The 23,656-nt window shown below is 48.8% G+C and overlaps 1 protein-coding gene and 1 long non-coding RNA gene across 28 annotated transcripts in view; one reads left to right on the top strand and one right to left on the bottom strand.

The window, feature by feature from the left end:
• LOC102167583 overlaps positions 1-5,120 on the bottom strand; it is a 35,902-nt gene extending 30,782 nt beyond the window's left edge. Inside the window, exons 1-3 of one of the 2 annotated variants that reach the window (XR_002337070.1) lie at positions 4,903-5,120; positions 3,101-3,182; positions 2,829-2,926 (exon numbers count right to left, since the gene is read on the bottom strand). This is a non-coding gene — a long non-coding RNA (uncharacterized LOC102167583). Of the gene's footprint in view, positions 1-2,287; positions 2,927-3,100; positions 3,183-4,902 lie in introns of those variants that run through there. The other variant, XR_299238.3, reaches the window with a different exon arrangement.
• Positions 5,289-23,656, top strand: part of MAPT (microtubule associated protein tau) — a 113,225-nt gene continuing 94,857 nt past the window's right edge. For 20 of the 26 annotated variants that reach the window (XM_021066818.1, XM_021066817.1, XM_021066814.1 and 17 more), the window contains exon 1: positions 5,382-5,531. The gene's annotated coding sequence lies outside the window, so the exon portion shown is untranslated. Of the gene's footprint in view, positions 5,532-23,656 lie in introns of all 26 variants that reach the window. The other 6 variants (XM_021066824.1, XM_021066823.1, XM_021066819.1 and 3 more) reach the window with 5 other exon arrangements.

Genomic DNA, 23,656 nt, shown 5'->3' with positions numbered 1-23,656 from the left:
TGTTTTCAGAAAATTGTTTCTTTCTTTTTTTTTTTTTTTTTTTTTGTCTTTTTGCTATTTCTTGGGCCGCTCCCGTGGCATATGGAGATTCCCAGGCCAGGGGTCGAATCGGAGCTGTAGCCACCGGCCTACATCAGAGCCACAGCGACGTGGGATCCGAGCCGCGTCTGCGACCTACACCACAGCTCACGGCAACGCCGGATCATCAACCCACTGAGCAAGGGCAGGGACCGAACCCGCAACCTCATGGTTCCCAGTCGGATTCGTTAACCACTCGCCACGATGGGAACTCCGAGACTTTGTTCTTAATAGATATTTTTATATCACGGTACATGTGGTACAGAGATCTCAAAATACCATTGATGTTGACCTCGTTTCTAATTATGAAAGTCATTAAACCTACTGCCAGATTTTGTTATTTTGTTCATTCATGAAGAAGCAGGCTGGTTCTCTGGGAAGCAGATTCTGTGACAGAGGCTGGCATGCAAGAGGTTAAGCATAGGTGGTGCCTTTGGGATCTATATCTGGGGAAGGGACGGGGAGGGAGCAGGGTTGTACAAGCTGTGATGCAGGACCATCAATGGCTTTATCCGACCACATGGGGATCTCTGGAGCCAAAACGGACCATCAGTTTATCTGCCTTGTTGAAAGTTTATCTGCCCACCTATGGTTGAGAGGGTGGGGGTGGGGGGGTTGCCCCAGGCCTTCTTCCCTAAGGGAGCTGTGCCCTGATCTGTGGTAAGCAGAGTAATATCCCCACCAAAGATGTCCATGTCTGAATCCTTGGAGCCTGTGAATATGGCCACCTCATATGGCAAAATGTATTTTGAAACTGTGATTAAATTAAGAGTCTTGAGATGGGAAGATTATCCTGGATTATCTGGATGGGCCCAATGTAATCACAGGGATTATAAATGAGACAGAAAGACAGGCGTGTCAGAGTCAGAGGAGCTTTGACAAAAGAAGCAGAGGCTGGAGTGATGTGATTGCTGGCTGGGGGCCACAAACCAAGGAACGCGGGCTGCACCCAAAAGCTGGGAAAGTCAGGGAAACAAATTCTCCTTCAGAGGCTTCAGAAGGAATGCAGCTCGACCAACACCCCACAAGGTTAGCCCTTGAGATCCATTTTGGACTTTTGACCTCCAGAACTGTAAGACAGATAAGTTTGCTTTGTTTTAAGCCACTAAGTTTGTGGTAACTTGTCACAGCAACAACAGGAAACTAATATACTTTCTCAGGCTATGTTTAAAGTCACTGATTTTTTTTTTTAAGGATACACCTGAAGCACATGGAAGTTCCCTGGCTAGTGGTGGAATCAGAGATGCAGTTGCTGGCCTACACCACAGCCACAGCAATGCAGGATCCGAGCAGTGTCTTCAACCTACACTGCAGCTCATAGCAACACTGGATCCTTAACCCATCGAGCAAGGACAGGGATTGAACCTGAATCCTCATGGATACTAGTCGGGTTCTTAACCTGCTGAGCCACGACGGAAATTCCTTTTTTTTTTTTTTTTTTAAGTATAGTTAATTTAAAATGTTGTGCCAATTTCTGCTGAACAACAAAGTGACCCAGTCTCTCTCTCTCTCTCTCACACACACACACACACACATTCTTTTTCATATTATCTTCCATCATGGTCTATCCCAAGAGATTGGATGTGGTTCCCTGTGCAATACAGTAGGACCTCATTGCTTATCCATTCTAAATGTAATAGTTTGCGTCTACTAACCCCAAACTCCCCATCTATCCCACTCCCTCCCCCTCCCCCCTTGGCAACCACAGGTCTGTTCTCCATGTCTGTGACTCTGTGTCTGTTCTGCAGACAGGTTCATTTGTGCCATATTTTAGATTCCGCATATACGCGATATCATATGGTATCTGTCTTTCTCTTTCTGTGATGTCCCTGACTTTTAACAAAAGGGAGTAACAAAAGGTGCCCACATGTCCCCATTGTGGAGTGGCTGGCCTACTTCCTGCAATGATGAAAGCCAATTTTTCCTGCCAAGACAGTAACTTCTTGCCTGCTGCCCTCTGGACCCAAAGTGCTCAGGCAGCAGCCATAGTTTATAGTTCAGTGAAACCCTTGAAGTGTCCCCCTGGTGAAATTTTTCCCCTTGGGGGATCAGGATCTCTAACCCCACAAAACCTACAGTTGTAAGGCTGGGAAGCTCGGTTCCCCATGGGAGTCATCAGAAAGGTTGGGAAGTAGGACCATTTCTGCCTCCACCCTTTGGTTCCCAGACCTATGTGCTCTTCCCCCCCCCCCCCCCCCCCCCCCGTCGAGGCTTGCATACATTCTCTATGGCTCCGGCAGCAAATCACTACAAACTTGGCAGTTTAGAACAACACACATGTATTATTATCCTACATTTCCATAAGCCAGGAGTCCAGCAAAAAGCTCACTGGGCTAAAAGCAAACTGCTGGCAGACCTACCTTCCTTTCTGAAAGTCCTAAGGACTTTCTAGAGTTTGTTTCAGTTTCTAGAGTCCACCCGCATTTCTTGGCATGCAGCCCCCTTCCTCCAGCTTAAAACCCAGCAATGTCGTATCTCTCTGACCCTTCTTCCACGATCACATCTCTCTTTCTTACTGCACCAGGATAGATTCTTCACTTTTAAGGACTCATCCATTATGTTGGGCTTGCCTGGATAATGCAGGATGCTCTCCTCACCCTAAGGTTGGTACCCTTACTCACATCTGTACAGTCCCTTTTGCCATGGAAGGTAGGATATTCACAGGTCCCAGAGATGACGGTGGACAGGAAGCCCAGAGAAGTTCGTGAATTTGTCTAAGGTCGCACAAAGGGGCTGAGATTAGGACCCACCTCTTCTGACACCTAATCCAGTTCTCCTTTTCTGTGTCCTTCTATCTTCTCTGGCTCTGCCTGGTAAGCATGATGTGCTGGAGGTTGCCTTGAGATTTCTATGTCAGCAAGAGGGAGGGGCAGGGAGAAAGACAGAGGATGCATTTTCTTGGCCTGAATTTGTGAGCCATTAGCTACCTAGGGTGATTAAATTATCTGGAATGAACACTCAATTCCACGTTACATGCAGTGAGATGACAGATCTGCTTAGGACTGTTCCTAGCATCCATTACCTCAATTTCATGTCAGCAAGATGTGTTAGCTCAGTATCAGGAGACCAAAGTGTCCTCAGTCAGTTCTCGATGATCCCATATCCTAAGGGAAAGAAGATGGTAAGTTTGAATGGGAGGAGTGTTGATGGGCTGCGATTATATTACACACAGAAATAATATGGAGCAAAAACATTGACCAGGAAGAATGAAGATGAAATAAATAACTTCTGTTTATCATTTAATGAATGTCCACGACATGTCAGGCACTGTGTAAGAAACTTCACACACAAACTGTGTAAGAACATCATGGGTTTGAACAGCTACAGGTCTGTTTATATGCAGATTTTTTTTCAATAAATACATACTACAGTATTACATGATCTGCAGGTGGTTGAATCTGCAGATTTGGCGGGCCCACTCTAAAGTTATACACAGAGTTTTGAATGAGTGGGGATTGGCACTCCTAACCCCTGTGTTGTTCAAACTTCAGAGAAGCAAGACCTATAAGGCTATATAATATATGCAGAACCAAGGTAAGGGTCTTTAGGATGGTGGCAGTTGGAAGGACAAAAAGGTCAATTCTAGAGTCTCAGAACTTAAGAATTTTGCCCCCATCCACTCAGTGCTTCCCAAAATATATGAAACTCTGGGAGTTCCCATGGTGGCTCAGCAGGTTAAGAACCTGACATAGTGTCCGTGAGGATGTGGGTTAGATCCCTGGCCTTGACCAGTGGGTTAAGGATCTGGCATTGCCACAATGCAACTTGGATCTGGCGTTGCTATGGTGTGGCATACGCCTCAGCAGCAGCTCCAATTTGAGCCCTAGCCTAGGAACTTCCATATGCTGCAGGCCATTAAAAAAATAGTAAGAAAAATATACTAAATCCATGTGAATAAAGAAAATCATCAATTACTTGCTTTTTGTATTAATCTACAGCATACAATATTGCTTTAAAAAAAAAAAAGAATATCAGAGCTATGCAGGGAGTTCCCATTGTGGCTCAGCAGGTTAAGAACCAGACTAGTATCCTATGAGGATTTGGGTTTGATCCCTGGCCTTGCTCAGTGGAGTAAGGATCCAGCATTGCTGCAAGCTGTGGTGTAGGCCAGCAGCTATAGCTCCCACTCAACCCCTAGCCTGGGAACTTCCATATGCCAAGTGTGCGGACCTAAAAAAAAAAAAGAAGAAGAATATAACAGCTATGTAAATTAAAGCTTTAAGACAAATTCCCACCCTCCTATGACAAGATGGCTGTCCCTAAGCCCTTCTAAACTTAAACTCCCACTGCCAGGGTTTAAATTAGATGTTGGGCAGAACAAGTTAAGGACAAAGCCTAGATGCTGGCTGACTGAGAGAATGAAAGCCTCTGGCCACTTTCAGTCTGAGGCATGTTATCCAGGTGAGAATCTCCCGCCAGCACCTGGAAATTCAAATCTCAAGCTCTATTTACAGTAATAAGGATGTTTCACAAAGAAGATAAAAATAACTGTATATGTGAAAATGCTCTGTAATGTGGTAAGTGCCATTTGAAACTTGATCTAATTTAAGATTTTATTCTTGGGTTACAGTTAGATTTGAATGCTCCTTGTTAAAACACTCCCCCCCCCAAAAAACACCCAAATGTGCACTGCCTAATTATAATCAGGTTAGCCAGGTTTAAGTAGATTTACTAAGGAAAGAATTCACCTTGATCAATAACAAAAAAGGTGGAACAAAAGCAGGTTGAAGGGAAACAGACACGAGGAAACTGATCTCCAACAAGGGGAAATTCAGGAGAGGGTCAGGGTGCCAGTGGGCAAGCCTGGGGGAAGTTTTTGAGGACCTGCGTGTACTGTCTGGAGAGCCGGCCACGTGAAAAACTGCCCAGGACCTTTCTGAGACAGGACATCACTCCGGAGCAAAAAAAGGGGCTGCGGATCTGGAGGCGGCGGAGCACCCAGCGTCTCCTTTAACCCAGAGGGCAACCAAGCCTCGCTTCCTAGGGAGGAGACCCCTAAGACAAAACAAAGACTCCAGCCGTGAGAGGAGACCCAATGTGCGCTTGCGCCAAGAAGCGCGCGTGCGCGTGGCTGTCAGCTCCGCAGCACAAGGCATGGGAGGAAGGGAGACCCGGGAAGGGAAGTGCCGAGAGGAGAGAGCCGGGAGGCGGGGAAGGGTCGATTGGTAGGGCGCTCACGCGCGCCCACTGGTGGCCGGAGGAGAATACGCCTGCGGAGGCCTCAGGGCCCCGCCCCTCCCCTGGGGAGGCTCGCGCTCCCGCCGCTCGCGCCTGCGCCGCCCGCCGGCCTCGGGAGCGCGCCCTCTTGGCGGTGCGCGCGCTCGCAGTCTCCGCCACCCACCAGCTCAGGCACCAGCAGCAGCGCCGCCGTCGCCGCCGCCCACCTTCTGTCGCCGCCACCACAGCCACTTGACTGTTTTCCTCTGGTGTCCTCGCCCTCTGTCGACTATCAGGTAAGTGCGAGGCTCCGAAATCTGCCTCCCCCTCTGCCCTCCTGCACTCCCATGCCGCCGCCCCTCGCCCCAGAGATGGGTTTCCTGAGGTGAATTTTGGTCGGGGGCAACCGCCGGGGCCCCTCCTTGCCCCTTCTGCGTTGGGGCTCGGGATTAGGGCGACTTGGAAAGGGACCCGTGCAAGGGATGCATGGGTGTGCGTGTGTGTGTCCTGAGGGGGTCTGCACGACCCGTTGCGAGCGGACCCGGACAGAGGTTTTGCCCACAGGGTGGGGCGCGGATGGCGGTGACCTGGGGGAGGGGGCTGCAATGCATTCTCGAATACAGCCTTTTGCAGTAATAGGAGTGTGACTTTGTGGGTGTGGGGGGTGTTCAATGACGACCCCCCAAACCGAACCTCTAATCTGATTTCTCTGCCTCGGTTTGCCATCAGCTCTAAGGAAGGTATTGATCGGGTTCTAGGAAAGATGACTCCCTGCCTGCCCCTCCCTACACCTCCCCGGCAGCTATTCCAATGGGGCTTTCGCTGTCCCAGGTTTAAGGCGGTGGCCCACCCCTTCCCCGTTTTCCTCCTTCAGAAACCCGCAGGGGACATTTGGGGGCTGGGAGTGGAATCAGGGAGATGGGGAGGGGTCCCGGTGCTGTCACTTTAGTTGCCCTTCCCCCTGCGCGCGCCTGGCACCCAGACTCGAGCAGCGCCGCGCCCGAGAGAAGGTAGTGCGCGGATCTCAATGTGGAGGTGCGGAACGGCAGGGGTCACCTGGCCTTGCGATGTGGAAGGGCTCGGCAGCCGCGGATCCCAGCTCGAGGGCGCGCACAGCCGCAGCCCCGCACAGACGCGCGCGGGGGCTGCAGGTGCATTTCGGGGCGGGCCCCTTTCTCTGCGCTCTGCGCTCTGCGCTGGCGGACCGGCGTGTGCGCTCCCTGCCGGAGGCGCCCGGCTGGCGCGCAGGGCTCGCCCCTCACTGCGGCAGTGGGTGTGGACCCGGGTGGGCGAGGAGGGGGTGGGTAGGCCGAGCCTCCTCCCACTTCCACCCTTGCTTTTTTCCCCTCCGAACGCGAGGTGCCATCTTTTTGCGGCGTGTCATGTCTTTATAGTACCGTGCCAAGCCGAGCGGCTCGGCTTCGGAGGACAGGGCGAAGACTGTCATTGACGGGGAGGGGGCAATTAGCGCTGAAATCTTGGATTTTGCTGCTGCGGGCTTGAGCACTGGGGGAGTTCACCCAGGATTTTCCTTGGGGGCTCGGTGCTTTGTTTGTAGGGTTTACGTGATCTGCCTTGCCAGCCCTAGTTTTTGGCTCTTATTCTATGAGGGTGTTTAATCGAGGCCCCCACCCCTCCTCCCGCTTTTTGCCCCTCATTTCTGAGCCCTTTGTTAGATCTTGGCGCTCGCTGGGGTCGAGGAACTCGAGTCAGCCCCGAGGGCACGCAGGGAACGGGCGTGACCCCGCGAGCCCCTCTCCCAAAGCGGGGCTGCGCGCCAGGAAGCACCTGAGGGCCGAAGGGATGGACGCGAGTTGCGGGTGGCCACAGAGGGACGATGCCCCTCCCCATACTTGGAGCGTCCTGGGGGCGACGCCTCGCCAGGGAGCGCCGGCGACCCCCGGTGGGAGAAGCGGGGTGCAGGGGTGGGGGTTGCCCACTTCGCTTCACGTCCTGTTGCTTCACCAGGCGGGAGAATGTGAGGAGGGGGCATGAGGTGCTGCGGGCCACACCCTTTTATCAAAAGGCCTGGGAGGGGGTCGCAGGGGGAGGTTGTCATGGAGACCACCCGCACCCTGGGGACAGACCTTGGGGCGTTGCCCCGCCCCTGCCCAGCAGAGATAGAGAACCTAGGGATAGGCCCTGCCCCTCTGGCTCCAGGAGAACACAGGAGGGGGACCTCCCACCCCTTAACCCGTGGCTCTTCCAAATTGGACTCCTGCGGCCGCAACCACCAGGAAAGGCATCTTTCATGTATTTTTATTATTATAGTCGAATATTATTTTAGAACCGTGAGAGATTTTCATTTGAGAGCCCGAGTTCGCCGCCACCTTGAAACCCGGAGGCGGAGTGAGGTGGGGGAAGTAGGAAGGCGGGTAAGATCCTGGCGAACAAATCCGAGCCTCACCCTCTTTCCATTAGCTGGGTCCTGGCGGCTTTCTGGTTAATTCTATCGCTGGAAAGTGGTGCGGGGGCGCAGTTCTGAGATTCATGAGCATTTAAGGGAACACACCATCCTCTCGAGCCGCGCAGATTGATCTAAACATGCGGGGAATGACTTGGCTCGGGGTCGAGAGCCCCCCAGGGGCCAGGCCGAACCTTCCCTTGGCTTCGGGATCGGATCGGAGCGAGCTTTCCTGGGATCGGATCGGAGCGAGCTTTCCTGCAGAGCTGGGCTCGGCAGGGGCAGGTTGGAGAGAGGTTCAAGGATCAATTCGAGCATCTTCCCCCCGCCCCATAGAGCTAGACAAGAGATTCTGGTTCTAGACAGAGCTAGGGTCTAGACAGAGCTAGCAGACCTGGGAACAGGGAGCCCGCAGCCTCCGCTGCCTGGGATGGACCGCAGGCGAAGACAGCATCTCCTATCCGTTGTTGGGAAGGAGCGCATCATGGCAAGCGCGTTTAGCCCAGTGCTGGGAACAAAGCGCAGTATAGGCGTCCGCTATTTTACCCAATTTTGAAATGTATTGGCGGTTTGGTGGGGCTCTCGGGTCGGCAAGGCCGGGGGTGGGGGTTGTTAAATGGAGGAATCCTGGGGGCCGTGAGATGGTCCTTCGTACGACAATCAGGAAATCCCATCCCTGGCTCTGGGCGCGCTTTAACTAAGCAGCTTTCTCCTTGGGATCTCGAGGGATGCCGCGTTTGTGCCCAAGCTCCAACGCTGAAGCTCTGAGCCAGCCGCCGCCCCTGGGTTTCTCTGGCGCTGATCCGAGGGTCACCCGAATCTCTAGCAGGTGGGGGCTATTTCGAGTACCAAGAGACTCCACCAGGCTCTGGTGCTGAGGACCAGTAACTCCATGCTCCGGTCTCCCGGTGGTACAGGTAGGGATGGATGATGGGATTTGGGACAGCGACTGCTGGCTTTCCCCGCCACCTCACACTCAGGCTCAGAAAGACAGCTTTGAGTTTTATGTGATTCTTGCTCTTTCAGTTGACCCCTCTGGAACAGAAAAAGAAATGCCTTTCCTATCATCATTATTTAAGGTATTATGTTGTGTTTTATAATGCTGCTTATGTTTACCACATAAGAATTTCTTATCCATTTCTCCACCTGCAAACCTTCCTCTGAACAAATTAATTACACATTTCTCCCAGTGCCTGCTGCAGAGTGACTCTTGAAGCTCAATTTCTTGACCAACATTTAGTCCTATAACAGGTTGCGTTAACTGCAATAATCTGGCTTGACTCTTGGTGTTCGGCTTTGGACAATTTGGGGGAGAGGTTTGTTGGTTTTGCTGATTTTCAGCTGAATGACATTCTCAACTATCTGACCTGGTCTGCACAGGTCCATCGTGGAAGGGCGTGGCTTTTGAGTGGTTTGTAGAATCAGGCAGAGATCCCCTGATAGGAACAAAAGAAATGGATTATTCCATCAAGGTTTTGGGCCAAATCCAGTCCACTTTGTCCTCTATTCTATAACCAAATGAACCCAGAAAGCTGCCTGCACCCCTTGGTGCACCTCCATGCCGTCCCCCTGCTTCCCTGCCTTCCCCCTTCCTGCTGCTTATGGCTCTGCAGCCTGGTCCCCACTGTTCACCTCACCCTCATTGGCCGGAAGGGTGCAGAAGAGAGGAAAGGGGAGAGACCACACTCTACCTGTGGGAAGGAAGACCCTGCCCTGCCACCTGCAGGTGCTCCTCTGCAGGAGATCAGAGGCATAGAGGTGGGGGACCCCCTTTGCCTCTGCTCCTTCTCTTCCCCCCCACTTTTCATCATCACACTTAGAAGATCTCCCCCATCCCCTCCACATCCCCAGGAAAGCCTACCCACATGACCTTTCCTAATTTGCCAGCCTAGATGCCTCCACTAGTGACTTGGAGCTGGCATGGGAGGGGGACCCCAGCAGGAGAGGGAAAGAGAAGACCCCAGCCTTACCAGCTGGGCTGCAGCAGAGAGAAGAATCCAGTGTTCCAGCTGGAACTCTCGGCTATTTTTCTGTAAAACAGTGGTTCTCAACCCCTGGGGCCATTGAGATGTGTAGAGACAATTTTAATTGTCATAACTGGGGGTGGAGTGAGATAGGCATCTAGCGAATAGAGGCCAGGGGTGCTGCTAACATGCTACAAAGCCCAGGGTACCTAAATAATCTGGCCCCAGATGTCACCAGTACCAGGGTTGAGAAGTCCTGCTATAGAAACATTGTTATCCTGGCACTGTCATCTTAGTGACAGCTTACATTCATTGAGTATCTTCTCAGAAGTACTGTTCTAAGTGTTCCCCAATGATTATCTCATTTAATCCTCACAACAACCCCTTTATGAGACTGGTTCTGTTATCTCCGTATTACATATGGGGAAACTGAAGTACAGAGAAGTTTGGTAACTCACTGAAGGTCACACACACTAAAGGCCAGTGAGTGGTGGAGCTGAGTGTTCAAACAGTAGAACCCTCCCCCTCGCAGCAACATGTGGGCTTAAGAGGCCTCTGTGGGCTAGCAGGAACCAAAGCACAATCTATAATACTGACCCAGTAGAATATTCTAATTCCTAAACCACTGACTCAGACATGAACTTTTCTAAGAGTCTGTAATTGGAGCACAGCCTAAACCTTGGAATTTCAGCCTTTACAAACGGAATAAGGGATTTCACGCAACCTCTGTGCCTCTGTTTATAAAACAGGGAAAATAGGAGTTCCTGTTGTGGCACAGCAGAAACGAATCCAACTAGGGACCATGAGGTTCGATCCCTGGCCTTGCTCAGTGGGTTAAGGATCCAGTGTTGCCGTGAGCTGTGGTGTAGGTCACAGACACGGCTCGGATCACACGTTGCTATGGCTGTGGTATAGGCTGACAGCTGTAGCTCCGATTTGACCCCTAGCCTGGGAACCTTCATATGCCGCAGGTGCAGCCCTAAAAAGCAAAAAATTAAAAAGTAATTTAAAAAATTTTAAAAATACAGGGAAATATATATCCTGGGGAAACTAAAACCTCTTCCCCCAAATCCAGGATTTCAGGACTGCTCTATCATACAAAGGAGAAGCCACATCTGACTGGCTCAAAGACGGCTAGAAATCAAGATTGGGGTTGGGAGAGGGGGGAGGTCATGATGTAGACTCAGCTATGGTCAAAGTCAAATCACTGACGTTTTAGGGACATTAAATCCCCATCTTAGGTTCTGTACCTCAGAGAGGTTGAAGCTTTGGCACCTACCATTGGGACCCAGCTCTGAGCCCTGCATGTGAGAGGAGCTGGGTGGGCACAGGAAGGACCTCATGAAAGAATCTGTCTCCCTTGGCAAAGGTGGGCCTGAGGGCTTTTCTCACTTCCTGGAGCCCAGGCTCTACAATAAATATTCTGCTGTACTGTAGTATAGAGGGACTGCCTGGAATCCTCATCCACAGGACTCACTGCCACTCCATCCAGATGAAAGTGGGAGCCAGCTATGATTCTGCTGCTTCCCACAACTGCCTGTGTGTGATCCGACACACACCCTACACACTGGACTCATTTCTGTTCCTTTGCCAGTCTATGGCCATACCACCCTGAACGCGTCCATACTTGTCTGATCTGTTCCCTTGCCAAAGAGTTTGCTGTCCAACACTTCTTCCCCTGTCTCAGGTGCCACGCCCTCGCCACCTCTGCCAGGTTCCCTTTCTGCACAGATGGCTCCCACCTGAGTGTGGGGGGGAGGCAGTGTGAGGCTGGCTCGGGATGGCTTTTGAGGTTTGGAGGTTCTTTGATTAGGAAACATTCTGTAGGTGTAGGACTTGGCTCCCACAAAATACCCACTTGAATGACCTCCGGGCAGATTGTTTGAAATTGTTGTTGCTTTGCTGATATTTCAACAGGCTCTGTGTTTGCCCTGATCAGGAACACTAAGAATTAATCCCCAAGAAATGCATTTTGTGCCTCAGCTATTCCAGGAAGGTTTGTGAGTGCCTGGAGGGCAGACACTGGTTTTCCCTAGACAGGTTCCCCAGCTCAAGCTAGTGTCCTGCATGTAGTGTCCTGCATGTAGGTTTGGCCTAATGGTTAAGGATGCAGGCTCTGATCAGACCCCCAAGTGCATATTCCAGCTCCCTCATTCAATGTAGGACCTAAGCTGTGTTCTTAGCTTCTTGGAGAGCTTTTTTATTGTCTGTAACTCGAGGTGTGATAGTACTTATCTCACAGGTTTCGGTGGGGTTTAAACGGAGTGATGTAATGCTTACCTAGGGCCCAGCACATAACAATTGCCCAGAAAATGGCTTCATGGGCAGCAGCCTCCTAGTGAGCCCTTGATTGGATGAATGTGTGCAAAGGCTTTTACTGAGCCCTTGTGATTGGATGAATGTGTGCAAAGGCTTTTACTGACTCTGGCAGTGGCATTGGTTGAAACAGGTAAATTGTTATACAGAGTTGAGATCGAAATAGCAGAAGCAGACAATTGCCCCTGGAACCAGGCATTGTTGTTTGGGTGGAAGTGGAGCCCCTGAAAATCGCACACATCCACTTTTAAGTGTACACACTGAACTCTTGCCACAGGCAAGCGGAGTGACTTGTCATCTGTTGTCCCTGCTTCTGCTCTCTTCCTTCCTGAAATCCGCTGCACGCCAGGAATAGACTGTGTACTCTCCACACCAGCTGATCTGATCCGCCCTCCCTCCCAACATCCTGGGAGTGGTGACCTGGCTTAGTGTGTCGGGTTCGGAGATCTTACTCATTTACTCATTGAATAAAAAGTGGGTGCGGATGAGATTGAGAAAGTAACAGAAGTAATGGAAGACAGTAGAGGAGAAATTTTACAAATGAAATAATGAAGCAGAGGGTTAAAGCTTGTAAACCTGGAAGCAGGCTTCATGGTGCCAGTTGGGACTCAAGTAGAAAAAATGTTCAAGAAAGCAAACTCAACATGTTCAACACCAAGCATCCAATAACCACAGTCACATCTGAATTAAGAAGCCTGCTGATCCATAGAATGAAGACTGAGAGTCATAATACATCAATTTTTTAAAAAGTCATTAAATCAGAAAATCATTAAAAATGATACATATGTATTTTGGGGGAGTTCCCATTGTGGCTCAGTGGTTAATGAAGCCAACTAGCATCCATAACGACATGGGTTGGATCCCTGGCCTCGCTTAGTGGGTTAAGGATCTGACGCTGCCATGAGCGGTGGTGTAGGTCGCAGACATGGCCTGGATCCCGCGTTGCTGTGGCTGCAGTGTAGGCCGGCGGCTACAGCTCCGATTCAGCTGCGGTATATGAAAACCTCCATATACCGCAGGTGCAGCCCCTAAAAAGACAAAAAGACACACACACACACACACACACACACACACACACACACACACACACACACTCAAAAGATACATATATATTTCAAACATTTAACTTAACCAGAGAATTGTACATTTATTTCCTCATCTCTTGGTGCAGGGCCCAGGCCTTCTCTTGATGTTTGTGTCAGCTGGTTGTAATTCCTTGTCTTTTTGGCCTCAGCTACTCTCATAAAGCCTTGTCTCTGACGTCCAGCTCGTTGGAACAAGGGCTTGCACTGTGGAGTAATCTGAAGGCAGAACCCCTCTAGAGTTTCACTGTTTTTTTTTTCCTCAGTCTTTAACATCCTATTTAACAATTTAAAAATTTCTCTACCTTTATGATGTTTCTCCAAAGTATTCAACTTATTTTCTTAACATCAACTAATGATTTTAAGAATTCACCTTTCATTTAATACTTGAATGTCATCAGCTTGCACTGTATTTAAATTATATGATGGTTACAATAAGAATGATGGACCTAGAAGGTTGGCTGTGGTAAGAAGTAGCCCTGGCTGTGGACATCAGGCCTTGTGGACCCAGCTTTGAATGTGTACACTCCTTCATTTCTGCTTCTTATGTGGTGTCAGGTAGGAGAAGGCCTGCTGTGGAGACTTCTTTGTTCAGCAAATGCTGGGCATTGTTCCCGCATTTCTCACCTGTCTTCCTGAATGAGCACAGCATTTTGAACTTATTTGCCTTAGAATCTCAACCTAAGGGAGCATTGCAAAATTCTCCCCATAAGACTCAAAATAAATTTAAAATCTCTTTGCCATGTTTACTCCCCTTAGTTAAGGAGGTTTAGATCAAAGTCCAACAATTAAAAAGCCATTTTAAAATCAGCAACTTTGGGATTCCTGCCATGACTCAGCAGAAACAAAGTTGACTAGTATCCATGAGGATGCAGGTCCAATCCCTGGCCTTGCTCAGTGGCTTACGGATCCATCATTGCCATGAGCTGTGGTGTAGGTTGCAAACTCAGCTTGGATCTGGTGTTGCTGTGACTGATGTAGGCCAGCAGCTGTAGCTCCAATTGGACTCCTAGTCTGGGAACCGCCACGTGCCATAGGTGTGGCCCTAAAAAGATAAAAATAAATAAATAAAATCAGCAAGTTTGAATTAAATCTGAAACCATTGATAATGATGTTTCATTCATGGGCCTCCTTTTGGTCCTGTCTGCTCCACTGATAAATCAGACATCAAAGAGAAGAGGGACATAAATTATCTCCAGTCGCAGCTGCTGATTTTCCTTCCAGCCTATGGCCCAGTTTTCTGATTTCCCAGGAAGGCTGAGTGATGTTGTCTTGGGACCTAAGCTGGCAGTTGTTCTACAAAAAGTCGGGAGGCACTTTCATCCTCATGTCCTCCTCCCCAGGACACTGAGGATATTAGAAAGCCCCTGGGTTCATAATCGCCTGTGATGTGCTCTATAGCCAGTATAATAGTGCCAAGAAGGAAGCGGCAGAAAGGACCAATTCTTGAAATCGTAGAACTGAGCCCCTCCCCTAGGATTAAGGAAAGCCCTTCTCCCGAATTAGAACCAGAATTCTAAATTGCTATCATCAGAATTGTCCTGGATCAAATCCAGTTCTGCCATTGATTTACAGGTCATTTCAGAGAGGCTTATTTCCAATTGTTCTTTTTTGGACAGTGGTACCAAACCACTGTCTTACCTGATTCCTTCTCCCTGTGGCCTCAAGAAGAGGCTTATTGGATAATTAATAATCTAAAGGCTTAAGTGCCCAAGGGAAGGTTACAATTTAAAGAAACTTTTAATTTTTAAATGTGAATACTCTGTACCTTATTTGTTGTATGTTTGGGTTTTTTTGGTTTTGTTTTTTGTTTTTCTTTTTCGCCTTTTGCTTTTTAGGGCCACACCTGCAGCATATGGAAGTTCCCAGGCTAGGGGTCGAATTGGAGGTGTAGCTGCCAGCCACAGCCACAGCCACAGCAATGCTGGATGCAAGCCACGTCTGCGACCTACGCCACAGCTCATGGCAACGCTGGATCCCTGACCCACTGAGCAAGGTCAGGAATCAAACCTGCGTCCTCATGGATACTAGTGGGGTTCGATACCAATGAGCTCCTGTGTCTGGGTTTTTTATATTGAATTTGCTGAAAACCAAAACAGCTTTCAATTTTGGTATTGGCGATGCCTTGGAATTTAAATCGATATATATGTTGATGAGCTATGCAAAGGTTGTACATGCAGATAAAATAGTTATATATAACCTGCTACTTTGCAGCATGGTAATAATTGCAGTGTAGATTAATATGAAACCTCTCCCTTTCAAAGCTGGGCTTTGCCAAGAATCACCAGGAATTGCTGTTTGGAAGTCCTCGCCCTTCTGCCATCCATCTTCTGTCTTGTCTTTTTCTGCAGAACAGAGAAATGCTACACTGGCCCCAAGCCACGGTGTAGCAGTTCAGCTTCTGCCTCTGCTGTTGCCATGAGGCCAGCTTAGAAAACCAAGGATTTCGCAGAACATCCCTAAATCCACTTGAATAATGGACTGATCATTCACGAACTCACCTGAACCTTCTTTAAACCTATTTAATCTTTTCCCCAGGGTTAATCTTGTGGGGATAACATGCCTCCTGGGTGTCTCTCCACTGGGTTCATTTCTTCCTCCTTTCCTCCAAGAAGTCCCTCCCTTCTTGGCATCACAGTGAATGATGGTTGAGCTCTGTTCCCTGCAGAGTATTAATAAAGCCTGAATGTATTGAAATAAATCCCTTTCAATGTCACAAAAGTGCTATAAATAATTAGGAATGGATGTTTGATGGCTGGCAGGAAATGCAGGGAAAAAATTTCAACGGGCAGGATTCGTGTTATAAGTTGACAGTCTGGACCAAGTGAAAAGCCTTTTTAAAACATCTCCTTATCTAAACAGCAAATCTTGCTGGCACGACTGAATTCCAGAAGTTAGCCACCCCCTCATTTTGCGGGCCTCTGTTACCCCCCACTTGCTCGTGTTTATCCAGCCCTGAAATTAGTGCCAACCTTCCTGTTCACCTACCAGTTGTGGAAAATACTTAAGGTTTCCTGAACCTCCATTTTCCATCTGTAAGGTGGGGATTATTCAATCTTCTGTCTCAGAATGGACGATGATATAGTTTTTCTTCTCAATGGGTCATCACAGAATAGAAATAAAATAGTCTATGAGGATTCCTTTGAGCATTTCTGAAAACAGGTGGCACAGGGATAGGGGAAGGCTTCTGAGAGCCACAGTCAGGCACTTGGTCTGCAGTCTCTCTTGGGCTGAGCCTGACATCGGGGACAGCTTAGACACTGCTGTCGTCTCCCCCTCTTAGTGCCAGCTGGACAGTGCAAACTGCTTCCCAGGGGGTGAGCGCCCAGTCAGCAGGGCCTGTGCCTGGGGTGGATGGACAGTCTTGGCTGCCCCTTATTTGAGAGGAGGCCCAAAGCCAGGTGCAGGACAGTAGGGGGGACCCCTTTAGCATGGCCTCAAATGATATCCTGATCTGCCAGTGCCAGCTTCTCCAGAAAGGGGCTGGGACTTCCATGGCTTATGCCATGACCCTCAGAGGGAATTAATTTCCTGGGAGCCTCTCTATTTTCTCAAGGGGTTTCAGTTTCCTCCTAATCAGACAGGGACCTGGTGCAGAATCTCCTTAATTATGCCCAGGGGCAGCCTCTTCCCACCACTGTGTTTAGCAAGTGCCAGGAATCGATTAAGGCAAGAGTGATTAAATTAAAGGCTGGCATTGACTTTGACAGTATAATATTCTGGAGGCTGTTTTGTGGCAAGAGGCATGATGAAGGCTCATAAATTGATCACTGGCACTTGGAATTTGAATTGAGCTGGAGCTGGGCTGTAGTGTACTTCCTTGACCCTGTGAATGGAGGGTTCTTCATGCCTGTGGATGGTAGGAAGTGTTTCTGGGCCTGCGTGTCACCCCACACTGACAACAACCCCGCTCTACCATGTAGCTGGCTTTGAGCATCAGTCCTGGGTACCTAGTGGCCCCAAGTCAGTGACCCTTGTTTACCATGCTCTCCCCAAAGCTGTTCTCATTTTGCCCTGGTCCTATCCACTTTGCTCAATGGGATCTGCTATCTTCCAGCCACCCCCTCCCCCCACCGTGGCAGACATCACGCTCTTGCGACTCAGCGGGTTATGAACCTGACTAGTATCCATGAGGATGCGGGTTCCATCCCTGGCCTCGCTCAGTGGGTTAAGGATCCGGCATTGCCGTGATCTGTGGTGTAGGTCACAGACATGGCTCGGATCTGGCATTGCTTCGGCTGTGGGGTAGGTTGGCAGCTACAGCTCCAATTCAAACCCTGGGAACTTCCATATGCCGCAAGTACAGTCCTTAAAAAGCAAAACAAAACAAAAACCATCATGCTCTTTCTGCCCCTCGCTCACACATGGTACTTATGCTGAGACTGTCCCTTCCCGTTTCCCCTCCCTTTCTTTAAGTCAGCCTGACCTTCCCTAATCTCTGTCCTTCCTGAACCCTTCTTCAGCTCTTGCACTCCCCAAGATACGCATCGCCTCTCTCAGCAGTCATCAGCACTGCAGCGGTTAATGCTTAATTGTTTTCTCTCTTGCCTTGCTGTGTGTGCTAGCCTCATCTTCCCACAAGTTATATGTCCTCTGAGGGCAAGGTCTGTATCTTATATGGCTTTCCTGCCCCCCTGGGTGTTCTGCCCAGTCACAGAGCTGGGTACATACATGGTTAAAAATAATTATTCTTGATTCATGCAATTGGATACTAATAAATCAACCAGGCTGATGTTAGATGAGTTTTACCTGTTTATTTATTTATTTTTTTTTTTGTCTTTTGTCTTTTTAGGGCCACATCCGTGACATATGGAGGTTCCCAGGCTAGGGGTCCAGTGGGAGCTGCAGCTGCTGGCCCACACCACAGCCACAGCAATGTGGGATCTCAGCCGCGTCTGTGACCTATACCACAGCTCATGGCAACACCAGACCCTTAACCCACTGAGCGAGGCCACGGATCGAACCCTCATCTTCATGGATACTGGTCGGGTTCATTAACCACTGAGCCACGATAGGAACACCAAGTTTTACCTGTTTAAATAAAGTTCTTTCTCCACCTCCTAGTACACGGTTCTATCTTCTATATACTTGAAAATAACAAAAATCACATTTCCTTTGAAATATTCTATAATCGTTGCTTTGCCTTATTTCAGACCAACTTAACTGTTAGTTCATAGTAGTTTTGCTGTATGAAGATGCTGATAATAACGGTAGAGGTGGGTTGCTTTTATTTTTCTAAAAACTTTGCTGCATTTAACCCACAGTCCCCCATAAGGCAGGGATTATCATTTTCATTTTGCAGAGGAGCAAATGAGGCTCAGAGGTTTCACAGCTGGGGAGGGAGCCAGCTGGTGCCTCAGTCTCAGACCTCACCTTGCTGCCTCCACCCTCAGAGCCTTCCCCTCTGGTTCTCCTGTTCACGCCAGCCAACGTGTCTTTAGTGCTAATGACTGGAGAACCGTGCCCTCCAGCCTCCGCGATTGGGTCATAAGTAACCTGAGCCCCGAGAAAATATTTTAAACTGAAAGCTAGTCTCTAAACTGGGCTGCTGCTTCATGTCGCCAGTGACGGCAGAACCAAATTTAGTGTCGTGGGCAGGTCCTCACTTATCAAATAGAGAAGCTCATTTTTCTACCGGCCTGAAAAACGTGCACACGCACCACACTTCATGGAGGGGTACATGCCCCCAAAGCCTGGGAAGCATGGCCCCAGAGGAACTTGGAGTGAAACTCAGGGAAGATGACATCCAGGTTCCCAGGCTGTGTCTACAGTGAGAAATTTAATTCAAAGTGGGCGGCTTCCCTGTGGGAGGCAGTGAAGCCAGCCTCCTGTTGTTAGGAAACAGTCGTCACTGTGGAAGGGGAGGGAGGGGCGGGGCCAAGCCGGATCCCCTCACTCAACAACCCACTTTATTTCCCTCAGGTCTACAGACGGTAGTTGACACTCTTGGACCAGGAAAAGTGGCAGGGATCAGAGAAGGGAGGGGTCTACATAGATGGTTGGGGTTACACATACTGGCTTACCTAGAATTTGCTGCCTTACCAGGCACTTTTTATGGTGTTGAAATACATTTCCCACAGCTACCGTTTCATCTAAAACAAGAGTCAGGGAGCTCCCTGGTGGCCTAACGGTTAAGGATTCAGCATTGTCACTGCTGGAGCTCAGGTTCCATCCCTGGCCTGGGAACTTCTGAATGCCACGAATGGGGCCAAAACAAAAACAAAGAAACAAACAAAAGACCAAGAGTCAATTTTCCGTTCTTGCCTCTTACCTTCTCCCCAAGCCCCCACCGCACCACCCTCCCCCCCTCACCCGCACCAAAATCTACAGGCTATAAAGCCAAGATACCGTATGTGAGATTCCACTCTAATTCTGTTTTGTTGGTTTGTGGGGGGGGTTTAGGGGGAAGGTGTGGCAGGCAGGGATCATTTCAATTTGTAATTTTGTTCAGGGTGAGTAGTAAGTGTTCCTTTAAGAAAAGTCTGAGAGTTCCCATCCTGGCTCAGTGGCAAGGAACCTGCCTAGTATCCATTGAGGACATGGGTTGAATCTCTGGCCATGCTCAGTGGATTGGGGGTCTGGCGTTGCCGTGGGCTGTGGTGTGGGTCACAGACTCGGCTCAGATCTGGTGTTGCTGTGGCTGTGTCATACGCCAGCAGCTGACCCCTAGCCTAGGAACTTCCATGTACCATAGGTGTGGCCCTAAAAAGACCAAAAAAAAAAAAAAAAAAAAAAAAAAAACTCTGAAAATCACCCCAAACTGAAAAAGAGAGCACTTGGCAGTACTCAGCATTGGGTACAGGCCTGCTTAACTCTGTGGATCTGGGCAGGACCTGAGGGGTGTTTGGGAGAGGACAACTAATTGCTTTCTCCTCTTATAAAATATTCTATTCAGGGAGTTCCTGCTGTGGCTCAGCAGGTTACAAACCTAACTAGAACCCAGGACGATGTGGTTTCGATCCCTGGCCTCACTCAGTGGGTTAAGGATCTGGTGTCACTGCAAGCTTCGTCTGCAAAAGTTGCCTATGATTTAGCAACTACGAAACCGTACCACTGATGTATTGCTTTATTTTCTTGCTTAATTGTTAAATTTTAAAAGCTATAACAGAGGAGTCCCTGTTGTGGCTCAGCAGCTTATGAACCCAACTGTTATCCATGAGGATATAGGTTCGATCCCTGGCCTCGGCTCAGTGGGTTAAGACCTGGCATTTCTGTGAGCTGTGGTGTAGGTTGCAGACGCGGCCCGAATCTGGTGTGGCTGTGGCTGTGGTGTAGGCCGGCAGCAACAGCTCTGATTGGACCCCTAGCCTGGGAACTTACATATGCCGTGGGTATGGCCCTAAAAGAGAAAAAAAAAAAAAATTCTATTCAGCATAAGAAGTGTTTGGGGGTTGAGCATAATTTGTGCCCCAAAGTGCTCCTGCACCTTGGAAGTGGGAAGCAGGAGGAAGGCAGTCACCGGTAAAGGGAAAAATCACCAAGTGGGTGTAGCCCACAAAGGCGCTGCCCTGCCAGCTCTCCTAGGAAGTGGAGGCCATGGCGGCAGTGCTGGGGCCAGAAGACCTGCCTGACTGTCACCCATGTTTCCGGGGACCTGGAAGATGGAAAGAGGAAACAGCTCCTCATATTAAGGCAGACCTGGCTAAGTAATACATCTTACAATACAAGGTTCTTTCCCCCAGTAAGTAAAGGCTAGCAATGGTTGCTAGAATTTAAAGATAGTAAATTAATTGGATTTCTCTCTATTCTACTAGTTTTGAGGCAACTTGATTCTTCCTTTTTTCTTTTTTCTTTTTTTTTTTTTTTTGTCTTTTTAGGCATATGGAAGTTCCCAAGCTAGGGGTCAAATTGGAGCCTTAGCCTATGCCACAGCCACGGCAACACCAGATCCAAGCTGCATCTGCTACCTCCGCTACAGCTTTCTCCCCCGGATCCTTAACCCACTGAGAAAGGTCAGGGATTGAACCTGTGTCCTCATGGATACTAGTCAGGTTCTTAACCTGCTGAGCCACAATGGGAACTCCTGATTAAAATTTCTGCTTTCATGTTACTAGTGCCCATTATTTTGTGTTTAATTTCCTCAACTTTGATTACATTTCGGGGGGCTTCCCTGGGGGGCCAGACTCCCTAAAGCATCCATCTCTTGAGCAATGTTTCACTCATCTTTCTACCCCTGGTGCCTGGCACAGCACACGGCACAGAATAAACGCACGGTAATTGTTTAGGGGATGAATAAATGGCTGAATACATGAATTCAACACGGATTAAAGCTGAAGCCCTCTCTGTAAAAAATTTGAGAACAATACAACAACAACAAAAAGATTTAAGAAGAGAAAGGGAAACAGGAGCATAACTTGTATATTTGTTCATCCTTCTGTCCTCCTGGAGGATGGAGGGGTACAGGTCTGCATTTGGAGTTCTGGGTACTAAAATGGAAATACAGGTACTATTTGCCATAATCTTTTATAAAGTTAACTCTTTAAGCCTTTCGATTCTCTTGCAAACCAAAATCCCACCATAACCCATGAGTCCCACTTCAGAGACTAAGATGTTCATGACCAGGGTTGGGTCTGTGATCCCCATCAATAGTCAGGAAGGCCAGTGAGCAGTTCAAGGAAAACCACTTAAGTCCTGGCCATTTCATGAACAGCGCAGGCCCAAGTAGGGCTGTCAGAATTTGCAAATTAAGGCACAGGATGCCTCGTTAAATTTGGATTTCAGATAAACAACAATTTTTTTTTTTAGTGTAAGTGTGGTAGGCTACGTAATGCCCCCCACCACGGAGACATCGGATCCTAGTCCCCAGAACCTGTGAGTATGACCCTATTTGGGAAAAGGATCATTGCGGATATGATTAAACTAAGGATCTTGAGATGAGATGGTCCTGTATTATTTGGGTCCTAAATGCAATGACATGTGTCATAAGAGTCAGGCAGAGAGAGATTAAAAACGGAAGAGAAGTTGATGTAATGAGCAAGGCAGGGATTAGGGTGATACGGATGCTACAAGAGGTGAGCAAAGGATTTTCTCCTAGAGCTTCTGGAGGCCCTGCCAACACCTTAATTTCAGCCCAGAGATACTGAGCTTGGACTTTCGGCTTCCACACCTACAAATGAAAACATATATGTAATTTTTGGTTTTGTTTGTTTGTTTGTTTGTTTGCTGTTTTAGGGCCATACCCTCGGCATACAGAGGTTCCCAGGCTAGGGGTTGAATCGGAGCTGTAGCTGCTGGCCACAGCACAGCCACAGCAACGCCAGATTCGAGCCGCTTCTGCAACCTACACCAGAGCTCATGGCAATGCTGGATCCTTAACCCAATGAGCAAGGCCAGGGATCAAAACTGTATCCTCATGGATCCTAGTCAGGTTCATTAACCCCTGAGCCATGAAGAGAACTCAGTATCTGTGGTTTTTGAACCACTCAGTTTGTGGTCATTTATTATAGCAGCCACAGGAAACCAATACAATTAAGTATACCCCATGCAATGTTTGGGACACACACTGAAAAAACGATGTGTTGTTTATCTGAAATTCAAATATAACGAGGCACCCTGTATTTTTGTGTGGCAATCCTAATTCCCAGGACCAAAGAAAGGGGCTTTTTGAATTGGCAAGAAAGCTGGTTGAGGCTGTCAGCAAACGGACTCTCTTATGCTAGGAGTCTTTGTAAGCACAGTTCAACTGAACTGATTTGAACTTTACTAACTACCTTCTGGACAAAAGAGGGAGGCAATTAGACAGGTGTTAATGATTTATTTTTTCAACAGTCATTGGAGCACTTCCTATAAAACAGAAGCTCTGTGTATGGGTGGAGGGGTTAGTCATTAATCCGGTGCATCTAGGCTAAGCTACAAACCATTCCAGATAAATCACGTGAAGCATGGCCATTAACAGAGCTTGAGTGATGCTGTGGTGCATTTCTGATATTTGAGCTGCCCCTGGGAATCTTGCACCCGTTCTCTGTTGGATGGTGGAGCCTGAGCAGAACAGCTGGGTAAATCCCAGTTGCTAAAGGAGAGGACTTCAGGGCAGACCTGAAACGGAGGGAGGGGGCAGATGTTGTAGGAACGAGCTGGCTCTGGATTCCCAGGAGGATCTCTCAATGGAAGTCGATGCAAAATGTCTCCATCGTTTCCTGAGGCATCACACTCTGACCCAAGCTAAAGACAAACCGTCCATTCTCCCATGCAGAGAGGGCTGCCTGCCCAGGCCGGGACATCAGTCTTCAGAGGCAGAGACTCAGGCTCGAGGCGGGGCTGAAAGCTTTCACCGCTGTGCTGCTGAGGGCGTCTCGGGCTTAGTGTTGGGCTTTCTGGAACCTGGGAAGTCTCTGGGTTATTAATGATGCTCCCAGAATCCACAGTGTTAGAGCATCAAGGAGCTTTGGGTCATCCAGAATAGGCAGGGTGTGCTAGGACACCCCAAAATTGCCCCAGACGCTTTACCAAAGTAACCATGTCTAGGAAAGGAGAAAAATAAGTAATTATTTACAGGAGGAAAAAAAAAAGAGAAGGAGACTAAATATGAAAAGATCCTTGGCCTGGCCTATACTAAAAGGACTGCTGATAAAACCATAGTGAAATGCCTTTGTTCACGGATGAGACGGCCAGCATCCACAGGGGTGGTACCCCTGGACTGGCTGGGGTGTGCTGTC

Source organism: Sus scrofa, chromosome 12 (assembly GCF_000003025.6).
Source record: "Sus scrofa isolate TJ Tabasco breed Duroc chromosome 12, Sscrofa11.1, whole genome shotgun sequence".
In the NCBI taxonomy this organism is placed as follows: domain Eukaryota; kingdom Metazoa; phylum Chordata; class Mammalia; order Artiodactyla; family Suidae; genus Sus; species Sus scrofa.
Note: the sequence above shows the minus strand (reverse complement) of the source record. Positions and strands in the feature narration are given on the sequence as shown.